Source organism: Grammomys surdaster, unplaced genomic scaffold (assembly GCF_004785775.1).
Source record: "Grammomys surdaster isolate TR1022 unplaced genomic scaffold, NIH_TR_1.0 67, whole genome shotgun sequence".
Classification (NCBI taxonomy): Eukaryota; Metazoa; Chordata; class Mammalia; order Rodentia; family Muridae; genus Grammomys; species Grammomys surdaster.
This window is the reverse complement of record NW_021604569.1, coordinates 15,741,069-15,755,846: the sequence shown is the minus strand read 5'-3', so window position 1 is coordinate 15,755,846 and position 14,778 is coordinate 15,741,069. Positions and strand designations below refer to the sequence as shown.

Sequence of the window (14,778 nt, the reverse complement as noted above, 5' to 3'; positions counted from 1 at the left end):
TTCTGGACATATTTTGGACTTAGTTAAGATATGAAGAGACCACTAAAGACTTGATATGAACTCCATGGTATTTTTCTAAGAAAGAAAAATAATAATGGTTCTATGGAAGTAGACAGTGGAATGATGACCATTAGAGAGATGAAAGTGGATGGGAACATAGGACTAAAAACAAATTACCAAAATACAGTTCTGCAGGAGTAATCGCTTCCAGTGTTGCATAGCACAGTGAATGACTATGACAGTGTATTATAATAATAATAGAAAGAGAATGTTCTAATGACAACAAGGGTTTAAATGATAAAAGTTTCAAAAGAAGTAACAGCACATTATTCTAATTTCATTATTATAGAGTTTATCATTCATATCAAATTAGCACACAGTACAAATCTACCCAATTACTGTGTGCCAATGACAAATGGAAGAATAAAATCTTTAGAAAAGGACTGAAGGGCAAGTGTAAATAATGATATATAGCAAATTGCCATGTCAAACCAGTAGTATAAATATGGACTTAAACAAATGATAATGGAATCGACTAGCTGTCCCTTTGAAAACAACCTTAATATTGGGCATAAAATGTTCAGTTAACATGACTCATTATGAATAGTTCTCAGTACTTTCATTATAATTTAATTTTGATATGCCTAGTTGACTCTTGAAATGCTCTTTGGGACTATAAATTATACCATTATCTTAATCATGAACATGCCCTGTTCTAATCTTGAAGAGTTTGTCTGCAAGTCTTTCTGTAGACTTCAAGAGTACTATCTGTAGACTTCAAGAGCATAAACAATGTGGCTGGCCTATGTGGTCAACATGGCTTCTGGTCATTCGGACACTACATTTATTTCTGACTCAGCAGCTTGTCTCATTGATTCAGAGTAATTAAAAATTTGAATTTTAGAAGAATTCTCCAGCTAAAAATCAGGTTTTGTCAAATATCTACCATGTCACCTTGGAAGAATCGCTAATACATTGCTCATTTCTCTGACCTATACATGGGAGTAACAGTATCTGCAGAATACCAGTGACTTAGCATATGTAAATTACATTGCCTGCCAAATAAAAATGTTTACATGATGTTATTTTAAGTTGAATCTACTTACCAAACTATGTCACGTTGAGACAGATTTTCACTATTGGACATTTTTCTTCACATACTCCTGAAGACACACACACACACACACACACAAACAAAACAATAAAAACTTGATGCAAGTTCTCCACTGGAGGCTCCTGCCTTCGCTTGTATACTCTTCTCCCACACAATTATCTTATTTTCTGTTCCTGTACCCCAACTTTAATTGCTGATGTTGTTTATTTTGTATTTGTTTTGTTTATATCTTGTGTCCCCTGTGCTTTTTTATGTTTCAGCAATGAATGACTGTTTTCCTGATATCACTTTTGGAAAGCCCTTTGTGCTTTGAGAAGGTAATATAATCTGGGAAAACTGACGGAAATGTAAGACCTTTATGTTGTCACACTAAATAAACAGCTTTATATGCATAATGTCATAACTGAATATCATGAAAAAGTGTTTGTGTTAATAAAAAATGGAAAAAATGATTAATACAGAGACAATACAATGAAAGCTTAAGCTAAATGTAAGAAATATTTCCAAGTTAAAATGTCAACGAACTAGATGCTAATAACACAAGTAATAAATTTCCTAACATGAGATATATCTAAATACAAAATCAGTGAAGATAATCCTTTGATATAATAGAGGAAGGGTATACATTTTGGGGATATGTAGTTGTACCTATCTATACTTTGATGTTAATTTCCTCTGAGGTTTTAAATTTACAAATGCAAGTATGTTCTAAAAACTATTTACTAGAAAATATATGGTTATAAATTTTGCACCATGAAAACTTTCTTTTAAGTAGAGACAGTAATTTAAAAACATTTAATTTCAGCTCTCTGTTTTCAGCTTCCTTGGATGAAATATGCACATCTCAGCAAGATATCAAGCTAGCCTTCTTCCTATCCTCACTCCTGCTGACAGAATGAAAGGTTGAATCAGAATGGTATGTGTAGGTTCTTCTCTGCCTCAATTTCTATAAAACCATGGCCCTTTTTACACATCAAACTTGAAGGGAAGTAGGAATCCTTGGTGTTGAAGGATTAAAGGATTATTTTGAATTGAAGTTGTCCAACAGCAAGGAAAATGCAGAGGTGGATGATTATTTTCATCTTATGATGAAGCTGGCCCCTCTACTCTGAGAGCCATGAAAATGAGGATTGCTGCAGTCTGTGGAGGGAATTGTTGCAATAACAGCCTGAGGCAAACCATCTGTTCCTAGAATGATTCTCCCCAGATGACTGGACTATTTTGATATGATTTAGCTGTTGAATGTTCTTCAAATTCCTGTGTGAAAATCTTGGTCCCTAGAGTGAGTCTGTTAATTGGTAGAAGTTGGAAGCTTTAAGAGATGGGGCTGCTGGGGAGGCATGTAGGTCAGTGATGACATCCACCTTGAAGGCAACTGTGGGACAGTCTCGTCCTCATTCTCTTCTCTACATAGCAAGGTGAGTGATTTTGTTTCTCTATGTAGTCTATCAAGCTCCAAAGCCGTGGAGCGATTTGATCATCAATTGAAAGTTCTGAATCCCTAAGGCAAAGGGAAAATGCCATTTCATAAGTTGGCAGTGTCAGTTACATGTTGCATTCACACAAAGCAGACACACATTACTGTATCTGATTCATGCTAAATCAGACCAGACTGTGGTTCCCTATGGTGATCACACCAGGTGCTCCTGACACTAGTGAAACTTGTGTGTCTACCATTTCTTGACCCTCTGAATGCTGTATATGTAGTATGATCTGAAAAATGCGATGAAATTGGATAAGTTAAGATGATAAAGTTATTTTTAAAAACAGAAAGTATATCTTTTACTTTTAATTACTAATTAATTTACTTTTATTAATCACAGTTTTTGAGACATGCTTAAAAATTTCAGAAATTTTCTGGAATCAAGAATGGAGAAGGCTAAGGAGACAGCTTAAGCTAGAGTCAAGACAAAAGTTATATTCCAAGAACCTGTATAGAAACCTGAGCATAGTGGATTGTGTTTATAATTCAATGCTAGGAAGGTCAAGACAGCTAGATTCCTGGGATTCACCAACTAGTCAGTTTCATCTAAACTGTGAATTTCAAGCCAATGAAATAACCTGTCACAAAATAATACCTAAGATATCATATTAGGGTCAATCTCTAATTTTCACATACATGTAATCATATGTGTATGTGTACATCTGAGTGTACACAGACACATACACACACAGAGAGGCAGAGAGAGAGAGAGAGAGAGAGAGAGAGAGAGAGAGAGAGAGAGAGAGAGAGAGAGAGAGAGAGAGAGAGAGAGAGAAATAGACCAGAGAAAGAGTCTAAGGTCCAGGCTTGTTCCTAAATAAGAGAGGGACCATGCAGCTTCCTTAGATTAAAAAAGTAGAAGAAAGAGCTAATTAGAAGGCGATGGGGCAGGCTTTTTTGACAGATTCATACACATAAGAAAAGAAACTCAGGGAGTGAGCACCAGCCTGGCCTGCTGCTGCCTGTGCCATGGCTCCAGGAAGTGTCTCCAGTGTTTCTTCCTCCTCTTCTTTTCCCTCCACGGACACATTACCTTCTGGATCATGTGGGCGCCAGGTCCAAGTTGCAGCAGAATCCAAGCAGGCCAACAGAATACAACAATGCTACTCACGGTGCTAGAGGCTCTAAAGGCCAGGGAGAAGCGCCGGGGCACATCAGTCTTAGACATCAAGGTCTATATCCAACATAAGTACCCAACAGTGGACACCACCCGCTTCAAGTACCTGTTGAAGCAGGCCCTGGAAACTGGCATGTGTCGAGGCCTCCTTACCAGGCCTGCCAACTCCAAAGCCAAAGGTGCCACTGACAGCTTCAAACTAGTTCCCAACCACAAGAAAAAGAAATTCTGTGCCCAGAAAGCCTGCAGGGGAGCTGCAGGTGCCAAGGAGACAGGCCCCAAGAAATCTGGGTTGCTGAAGAAAGACCAAGTCGGCAAGGCCAAGACGGAGAAAGCAGCTCTAAAACTAGGGCAGAAGAGGAAGGCTTATCCTTGCTCATCAGTTATGCTGGAGTTGGCGCCCAAGAAAGCCAAGGCAAAACCAATAGATGTCAGAAAGGCCCCCCTAAAACGAGGCAAAACTGCCGGGGACCCTCTTAGCGCCAGCAGAGGCCAAAAGGTCAAACACAGTGCCAGCAGGCAAGGAGCAGATGCCCACGGGAAAACCAAAGATGTGTGTGAGAAATCAAAGCCCTCGGCCAGCAAGGTCCAGAATAGTGTTGCTTCCCTTGCCAATAGGAAGATGGCAGCCATGACCCACACTGAAACAATTTTTCAGGGACCTAAGACAGTACAGAAGACCAAAGTGTCCACTCCTTCCCAGGACATGAGACACAAAGCACAACCCACACCTAGGGTCAGGAAGACAAAGACTCCTGAACACTCCAAAAGATCTGAGTTACCCCCAAAGACTTCATCCAAGGCTCCCAGCAAGAAGGCTGAGGCTAGTAGCTAGGGCCAGGGTTGGGAAGATGGTAACTCTGAAGCTTTTATTCTCTAACAAACCATCATAATGTTTAATTATAATTTATTTATCAATAAAGACTTCTCTTTGTAAAAAAAAAAAGAAACTCAGGATAACTTGGTTGGGAAAATTTGATCTAGCTGATGTCTTGGGCTAAGAAATTTTGATGCATTTCTATGTAACACTTATAACAAGATACACTAAATTTTATGAAAATTTGAGAACAATTAGCAATTCTACAATTATGAATTGCAAATTAGTAATCCATTGATCATCATAGCCGATCTCTATCAAATTTCAATGACAAAGTCCACATAAATCTTGCATAATTACTTTAGCTTTGCTGTGCCTAAATTTTCCAAAATCCTGTATCCCCACACTGCTCACTTCATCAAGAATATTTACTCTGCCTTTCCAGTTTTGTCATTGTTGAATCTGTTCAAATCCTTCACATGCACAGTGAAGATATCCAGACATCATTTTCTAGATTTTATTTTAAATACTTGTGCTACAATCAGTAATTTATAACTCCTCTAATTGTTGTGGTCCTATTCTTTTTTCTGATACCTCTGTCACTTCAGTTCAGATATCAGAGAAACATCGACGTTAGACTGTTGCAATTCACCTCTACCTCATACACTCAGATCAAAGCTTTCCTAATAAAAATATAACCTCTCTCTCTCTCTCTCTCTCTCTCTCTCTCTCTCTCTCTCTCTCCCTCCCTCCCTCCCTCTCTGTCTCTATGTCTCTGTGTATGTGTGTGTTGTATGTGTAGTTTATCATAATGAGAAATTGTGTTAATAAAGAGGTTGTTATAATTTCAGATTGTCAAGGTCTTTCATTACAGACAGTTTTTAATGTAGCATGATCTATAGAGACATGTATCATCCAGAACACAGCTATCCAGCCTTGAGAACACACAGCTGCTCAAGTACTGGCATAACAGTGTTCATGGAAGACAAAGTCTGAGGATCTTCACGTTTGTAACTCAGGGGACAAGATGTGGAAGGCATTTACTACTGAGACTAAAAGTGGGTGAATTGCAATATTTCAATATCTCAATCTGTAGAACAGTGAATGTGGCTCTGTGGACATGGTCTTGTGGAGTTAATAGTTGGAAAAGCCAGTTCTCTGGCTGTCTGTGGCTAGACAACTTAATCTCTGCAACTTTCAGCCAAAATAAAGACAATCATTTTGAGAAGTGTTCAATCCATTGCACTGCCCAGGAATAGTGAGCAGATAGGTTGTAGGCTGCATGGGTTTATGTCTAACGTCATTTAAGAGTTATTATTTTATTCAGGAGAAATATTTCAGAAAGTAACATTTAGCTGAATACAATTAAAATAAGATTATACAATTTGAATCTGTTTTCCTCACACAAAAGTATTTATATTTTGTGGTAGATCACAGCGTTTGTGAAAGTTTTAAAAGAATTAAATACCAATCTACAGCTTTCAAGGAAATATCACATGACAAAATCACAGAGATAAACAGGTACTGTTGATTCACAAATCTATTCACTTGTAAAACAGCACAAACAGCTCAGAAGATCATTGGCTTAGTATGCTTTCTGTCCCTGACATTTGTTAATCCTGTAATCATGCAGCAGTTAAACAACCACTCAGAGTATACTCTTTCATTGGTAGACCGATGAGTGGATGGGTCAGTGGTATAATCCAGGTATGAGATTACTGCATGAAAATAATAAGCTAAAATTCATGTTTGGTAGTTTTGTAAATTTTTTTCTTTTCTTTTCTTTTCTTTTCTTTTCTTTTCTTTTCTTTTCTTTCTTTCTTTCTTTCTTTCTTTTCTTTTTTGTTTTTTTTAATTTAGGAACTTGCAAAGAACCACAGGCAGGGCTGATTTGAAAATTCACAGGCACCTTTGCTGACTTACAAAAGTTCATGGTCCGCTGGTGGCAACATGGAGAGGCATAACAGTGCCAGGTATAAAGACAGAAGCTAGAAGAACGAATCTGACACTAACAAGCACATGGGATTATTTATCTATGTTTAAAATACAAATGAATTTAATCAATGGAACATGTTCATGTTAGGTGGGTAGCATAGAGTAAAGTCCTGTGCCCTGGAAAGTCATTGTCATTCCAAACAGGGAATTCTTGAACAGTTTTCAGAAGACACTAGTCCTGAATAGACAGGACACAAAGAAAATTCATCCTCACAGACAGTGCACAAAGGGCATGTAATCCTGAACACAGATAGTGCACAGAGGACAAATAGTCCTGGACATAGACTACCCAGGAAAGATACAATCAAGGACCCAGTATATAGGGGACAGATGGTCCTGAACAGAATGTACACAGAGTACAGATAGGAGAAAGACAATTGTGGATACCTATGAAATAGAGTGGACACATGCATATTCAATAATATTTAAGGACAAAATATAATAAAAATATTTTCAAATACAACTTTTCCTTACATGTTTTAGATGCTTATCCACTTAAATATAGTGTATGCTTTTCTTAATTTTCATCTTAAACTTTTCATCTGTGGCACATACGACTTATCAAAATTGAAACCAATTTTGTGCAACCATGAAACAAGTAAGATTTTAATATATTTTAAAATAGTATATTTGTATAAAACTGGTTATTTCCCATATTAACATTTTAATTATATTCCAGTGATGCATTATTGAACATATGCCACTATATTTTAAAATATTGCCTTTCTCACTTGTGATACAACAAAATTGAAGGTTCTGCTCTAAGCCTGCTTTGTGCTGTTGATTAAGATTAGAGGCTGTCATGTCAGAGAAGGAGGCTCACAATGCTGTGTAGCTACAGTGGAAGAAGACAAGCATGCAGGCCTTGTTCTGCCAGGCTTGCACAGGGAGATCAACCCTAGCATTTGTTTTTATTTTAATATCATGAAAACCAGCCAAATCCCTTTAACCTTATTGCACAGGGAGATCAACCCTAGCATTTGTTTTTATTTTAATATCATGAAAACCAGCCAAATCCCTTTAACCTTATTGCTTAACTCAGTAAATAACAGTGCTTCCAAAGCCAGGCTCTTAACCTCATCCACCAACTATGAATACTTTTGCTGAAATCCATCCTGTGAAATGACACTTTCCCAATGATACTCCATTCCAGTTGAAACAAAAATGGTTTACTTTTCAATAAGTATAAGAAGTTAAGATCTGATCTGTTACTTTCTAGTTGGAAGATTTTTTTTTTTGTTGTTGTTTTTTTTTTCAAGACAAAGGTTTTTCTGCACAGCCCTGGCTGTCCTGAAACTCACTTTGTAGACCAGGCTGGCCTCAAACTCAGAAATCTGCCTGCCTCTGCCTCCCAAGTGCTGGGATTAAAGGAGTGTGCCAGTACTGCCCAGCAGAAGAATTTTTTAAAACTGTCGTTTTTATTTATTTAGTGAGGGAATTCTAAGATTTTTGTACATTCTACATATCAGTTTTGGCAATAGAATCACATTTAGTAAAAGGATTGCTACCTAATTTCTAAATGATGTTTATTCCTCACATTTGGTATAATTTGAAGATATAGATTAGGGTGAGTCTGTCGTTATAGATGATTAATGCTACTCAAATTACCCCAGCAATAGTAGTGTGGGCTCCTCACTAGCCACTCCAGTGTTCTGGATTTCTGAATAAAAGACACACACACTCACACAAACACACACACAAACACAAATGCACAGACACACAGAGAGAGACACACACTCTTCTATTTTAATATGCCTTAAATAGCTCAATGGCTGGACTACTCTAAACCTTCACGTGGCTAGCAACTCTTCCCTCCAATATTCCTGAATTATTATTTACTAAAACATATATTCTATCCTGGCTGCCTGAACTAGGCCTGCAGCTTTCCTGGGCCACAATCCCTGACTCTTACATGTTGGCAGTCACTCTGTCCTATAATTTTCAGGCCAGATCTTTCTTTCCTGGAATGGTGGGTCTAAATCTTTTTTTTTTTTTCTCTAGGTCTCCTTGCCCTCAAATCCTAAACTCTGGCCTCTATCTCCCTACTGAGCCATTGGTCACTGGCAACTTTATTTACCAATTGAAACCAACTGGGGAAAGGGACCCTCAGCATCTTACATGAAGATTCCAATGAAATTTTTGGAAGCCTAGTTGACATAATACAAGTGTTAGACCAAATCTACAACATGAGCCTTGATTTCTTTCTTTCATTTTTTTTTTATTTTGACAAGATATACTATATCCAGACTGGCCCTGAACTCTCCAGAGTGTTACACCTTGTTACTAAGGTTGTAATTTACTGTATGGACAACTTTCATGACCTCAGTGCAAAATGGAGGTCTCCCTCCTCTTAGTAGGGCTTCCTCTTCTCTGCTTGATCTGGGTAGCCAGACCAATCTTGTACCTGAGGAATGTTAGGTAATCCTTACCAAAATTACAGGTTCAATTTCCTGGAATGAAAATGAGTTATCTCCAGAACCTTAAACCTTAGCCAATGAAACTCTACCCTAAGATGAATCTCTTTCTACTCTCCAAGATTCACATATATAGCCCTTGACTCACCCTGAATAAAGTATATGAGCATAAGCTCTTACATTGACTGTCCTCTAATAGAGCTCTTTTCTAAAAGAACTGTAACACTGATGAGCTGTAAGTCTAAATCTTTGGAGAAGACCTGCTCCCTCCACCATTCAGTGTCCAAAAGAGATCCTGCTAACCCACCCCTTTCGGACTTCACTTAAACTTTTCTTGCCCAGTCTGCAGCAAAGCCTAGACAACCAATGGAAGAATAAAAAAAAAATGGAATCTGAGAAGGACTTTAAACTCTATCTTTCTGCATGTTAACTCCTGAGTGCTAGGATTATAGGAATATAATACATGCCAGGGTTAGAACTCAGGAACTTTTATGAGTACTGTATCGTACTGTATCGGCTGAGCAACATTTCCAGCCCCCTAAAACCAATATTTTCAAATAAAAAAAAATAGCTTAAACTGTAGCATAGTGTTACAAACCTACAATCCTCTCTATCTGGATGGATGAAGGAGGAGACAGTTCAAGCTTCCCTTGGCTATGAAGCATACATCATCTAGGCCAACCTGAGAAATGTGGTAACATTCTGTGTTAAAATGAAAAAACGGGCAGATGGGTATTTGTTTACCAGAGAGACAATACTTAGTACTAAGAAAAACAAAAGAAAAAAATCCTTCCACTTACCCAAAAGGAATGACTTGACTAATGGTAAAATTATTTGCAATCATTAACTCATAATTATTCTCGGTACTTTGCCATAAAGAGCTTTTGAACATGTATGTTGTTAAAATGTCCTGTATTGAGTCTCTCTACCACATCGTGATGCCCCACAAAAATAGCAATATATTCAGAAGCTTTGATTTGGTGATTTGGTGATATCAATATTCTGCTTATGTGTCCTTCAAAATCTATATGCATGAATAATCTCCATAATGTATCAGAGTCTAGCTGAATATTCCTTAAGAACATGTATTCTTCTGATAGTATGTATAGGGAGATAACTATTAAAGCTTCAAAAGGAGTTTTAAAATAAGATTTATATATTTGAGTTGCAAAAAATAAGTATGTTCAAAAATGACCTACTTTATTTCTGATAAGACTGGAAGAATTCTTTCAATATCAGTATTTTTCTCCCTTCAGGAACAATAATTGGAAAACAAAATAATACATGTTAAAAACACAGGAATAGGGCAAACACATGGCTCAGAGGATAAAAGTGCTCACCATACAAGCTGGATAACATAATATTCAAACCCAGGAGCCTAGATAAATGTGTTGTGATATGGCATAGACTACTACCCACACTGCAATAGTAAGTAATATTAAAAAATAATAAATCTCCCCAAAAGATGGGAGGTGTTATGAAGTGGAAATATAGCCAATGATCTGGAGGATGCAGAATGTTTTTAAGATCCATACCAACATCAAGTTTTCTGTGATACTGTGTTTTCTAGAAGTGTCAGAGAAGTTATACTTATGAAGTTTTATCAACATGGCTATTAAACAAGACCTAAACAAAGAAAATATCGATAGTCTTCTTAACATGAATGAGAGAAGGTCAGGGGCTTCAACCATTGACAAAGAACTACAAGCAACTACAGAAAGCTGATAGCAGGAGAAATTGTCTTCCCCAGGGAAGGGCCCAAAAACTGGTTACTCTGCATCATGAAAACAGTCAAACATGAAAACATATATCCTAGTAACAATACAGAGTCAGCAGTATATAGCATTATACTATATACTTTATAATCATATATTGCATTATTGTATACATAAAAATGATAAGGAGGACATGAATTTGAGAAAGAGAGGGAGTGGGAGAGAGAGGAGTAAGAGAGAGGAGAGAGAGAGAGAGAGAGAGAGAGAGAGAGAGAGAGAGAGAGAGAGAGAGAGAGAGAGCATAGGGACAGTAGGAATACAGAGAGAAGTTGCAGGGAGATAAAGGATGAAACTAAACCAAACCAACCATAAACTATTTTTATTGACTATTTTATTCATTTAAATTTCAGATGTTATCTCCTTTCCCCATTTCTCACCCCCAGACACCTCCCGTCCCATCTCCCCTCCTCCTGCTTCAATGAGAGTGTGCCCCCACCTACCCACCCACGCCCACATCCGCCTTGAATGCCCCCACACTGAGGCATCCAGCCTTCAATGGACCAAGGGCCTCCTCTCCCACCTATGCCAACAAGGCCATCCTCCCCTACATATGTATTTGGAGCCATGGGTCCCTCCATGTTTGCTCTCAGGCTGGTGATTTAAACCCTGGAAGCTCTGGTTGGTTGCTATTGTTGCTCTCTCCATGAGGTCACAAAACCCCTTCAGCTCTTTCAGTCTTCTCTCTAACTCCTCCATTTTTAAAGGAAAACAGGAGGCAAGGGATGTATTCTCTGAAGGCAGAGGAACAATATATCTATATTCTCAGGGTAGGATGCTTCCTGATCCCTGATCATAGGAAACTATAACTTCCTAAACAGAACATGGTTAATCACTGGCTTTTATTGCTTCATATTTTACAAGTTGGCAATTTTATCATGATTCGTCTCTGGTTTCAAAGATGTCACAAGGGCATGGGAGCTGTGTGTGTGTGTGTGCTATTATATCTCATTGTGAAGAGCTTCTGAATGAAGAATTATTAGAAAGATATGGCCAGTTAATAAATACAGTATTTCTAACTAAATCTGAGACTTTAGAAACAATCACAAGGAGATTATGATCCAATTATGTAATTCTGAGTCCCAGATACACCAATATCCTCTTACTTGGCATCATCTAGTGCATCACTGGACAAAGGACTATACTGAGATTTCAGGTCTCTTAGGACTAGCAAGGGAAAAGTATTACTTTACAAATTTTCTGGGCATTTTATTTCTTCAGTGCAGAAGATAACATCTCAAAAAAAGCACGGTTTGTAACTGGACAGTTTTGTGCTGTATTTTGTTGAAAGGATTCAGCTTCATACTCAAAGCCTTGTGATCTGTGTCCACAAAGGAGCAGAAGGTAAGATTAGAGCCACTCTAAGCGGAGAAGGTGAAATTTTAAGTCATCCATATGCATCTTGATAGAAAGTTCTATATTTGACTCAGTGTTCAAATAATGTAGCAACAAGATAGGTTTGTTTGGTTCATAGAAATTCTATATGTACTACAAAGGTTTCTGTTTCTATAATAAAATATCAGATAATTAGTGTAAAAGGAAGAAAATATACTTTGGTTAATAGCATCAGAGATTTCAGTGCAGTATCATTTGGCCCCACCACTTTGTGCTTCTAATGGTGCAGAACATCACAGCAAGGGGCACATGGTGGAGACAAAATACACATCTTGTGGTAGCTAGGATGTAAAGAGGCAGGAACAAGGATCACAATTTCCGCTCCAGGAGAATTCCCACAGTAAACTAAGCCATAGCAGGCTTCAGCAGGAAACAAGCTGAAGCTTTGACACAGGAGCCTGCAGGGGACAGTTACAATCAAACCTTGTTACAGGTTCTCAGCCTTCAACTTAAGCCAAGGAAATGGGAAGACATGCTCAGCAAAATAGGAGAAAACAAAAGTGGTGACATCATTGGTAAGAAAAGATTGATTGAGTGCATTGAGTGTTGCTGGTGGGTTAGGGGATCATGATGAGGAGTAAGATACCGTCACCGTATACAGCACAGTTTTCATCAGCAACTTTCTTAGCACAGATAGAGGTGGAAAGAAGACATTAAACTTAGAACAAACAGATGCAGTTTGCTGTGAGTAGAGGGTAACATGTCTAAAATTACAGTGTGCATCCTCCAGACAAAGAGGAGAGCAAAGGATTAATAGAAAGTGTGTGGCTAATTGAAAGAATAATTAAGATTATGTAACTTCTAACGAGCAAGATGCTGTGTGCCTTACACAATAGACCAGAAACAACTATCACTGTTCCTAATTTACAGCTGACCTTCTAAGTTCTGAAAGGCTTAGCTGCACAACTTAGGTCACGAAGCTATTATTATTACTGTAGTCATAATTTAAATCTTTGCAATTCTGACATTCAAGCCCAAGGATATCTATCATAGCACATGATCACATAAACATTTGTTTGCCAAAATCATGTCTTCAGGCTTTCCTGACATCCCATATCAATCACTGAAATGTCTGTTGAATTCAAAATTCACAAAGTTTAAGAAACCAAAAATTAAATAGAGCCAGATGAAAGAAATTTGTGAAAACATAGACATAATCAGAGCAGAAATAATGAGTCTGGAAGTAGGTCTTAATTGTCTGTTTTAATCATCAAGGAAGAAGGACTTTATCGTGGAAAGTATACTAGAAACTGGGAAGCTGCATGGTAGGTGTGCTTCAGAAGAAGGTTGTTTGGAAAGAATATAACCACAAAATCCCACAGAACCTGGAAAGGCTAGATGAATTAACGGGTATAACAAGTGAAATGACTGATTGGGGTCATTGTTAATTTTGCCAGCACATAAAACCATGGGCAGAAATGATGCTTTAGAATCTTCCAGGTAGAGTAGCTATCAACAAAGCACTATTAGCAAATCATAAGTATCTCACTATTAAATAGGATAACTTCTAGAATCCAATGCAGGCAACTATTAAGAAATAAAACTCCTCAGAACAAAATCATAAATCATTCCAAGAATTGTCCCAGGCATCTGGCTGTGTTTGAAGTTAGTTTTCATTTTCAGGAGTAAAAACAAAGGTATCACAATAGGCTCAGGGTCCCTGGCACTGGAATTCATTAACTAGAGGAAACCAACAAAATTGGATTATGAATTTTGAAGATTTTAAAAGTTGAAATATTGTCTCTTAAGTTGTATTCATTTATATCTTCTTTTTTATTGGAGATTTTATATATTTACATTTCAAATGTTATCCTCTTTCCTGGTTTCCCCTCTGCAAACTCTCCTATCCCATCTCTCCTCCCCCCTGCTTCTATGAAGGTTCTCCCCCACCCACCCATCCACTTTCATCTCACCACCCTGGCATTCTCCTACACTGGGGCATTGACCCTTTCCTCCCATTGTTGCCCAATCAGGGCATCCTCTGCTACATATGTGACTGGAGCCATGGGTCTCTCCTTGTGTGCTCTTTGGTTGGTGGTTTAGTCCATGGGAGCTCTGGAGTGTCTAGTTGGTTGATATTGTTGTTCTTCCTATGGGGTTACAAAATTCTTATGTGAATATTTCTATTCTAAGATTATTGTGTAATCATCACAAGAGTATCCTTCTGTGATGTTCAGTATACTGGGATTTTATTTGAAATTGCTACAGAAGTTTTTGCAGATGAGTAGATGAAAGAGCGCACCATGTAATCCTAGGGACCTGAGTTTGATCCAAGGACCCACATAAAAGTGAAAGAAGATAATCAACACCATAAAATTGTCCTCTGATTTACAAATAAGTGTATGAACACATACACACACACACACACACACACACACACACACACACACACATTTTAGCAAATAAATAAAAATTTAAAGGGACATATTTCCTTATAAGTTGAAATTGGACCCAATAACTCTTGTCTTCCCTTCACAACTTATTTCAGTGCCATATATTTCTCTACACTGTTTATTTCTGCAGAAGTTTTTGATGTCTCATTGTCTCCATGTCCCCTGCATTGTACCATTAGAAATACATGTTTCTGAATCTGCCTGCATGCTGGCTCTTCATATGATCTTGAGAAACAATATTGCTGATGTGTTGTTGAAGAGAAGAGGACTGGACAGAG

General features: G+C 37.8%; 1 pseudogene; it reads left to right on the top strand.

Annotated features, from left to right (window-relative positions):
- The first annotated feature begins 3,566 nt into the window (after nt 1-3,566).
- Nucleotides 3,567-4,549, top strand: LOC114628910 (annotated as a pseudogene).
- Nucleotides 4,550-14,778: the final 10,229 nt, after the last annotated feature.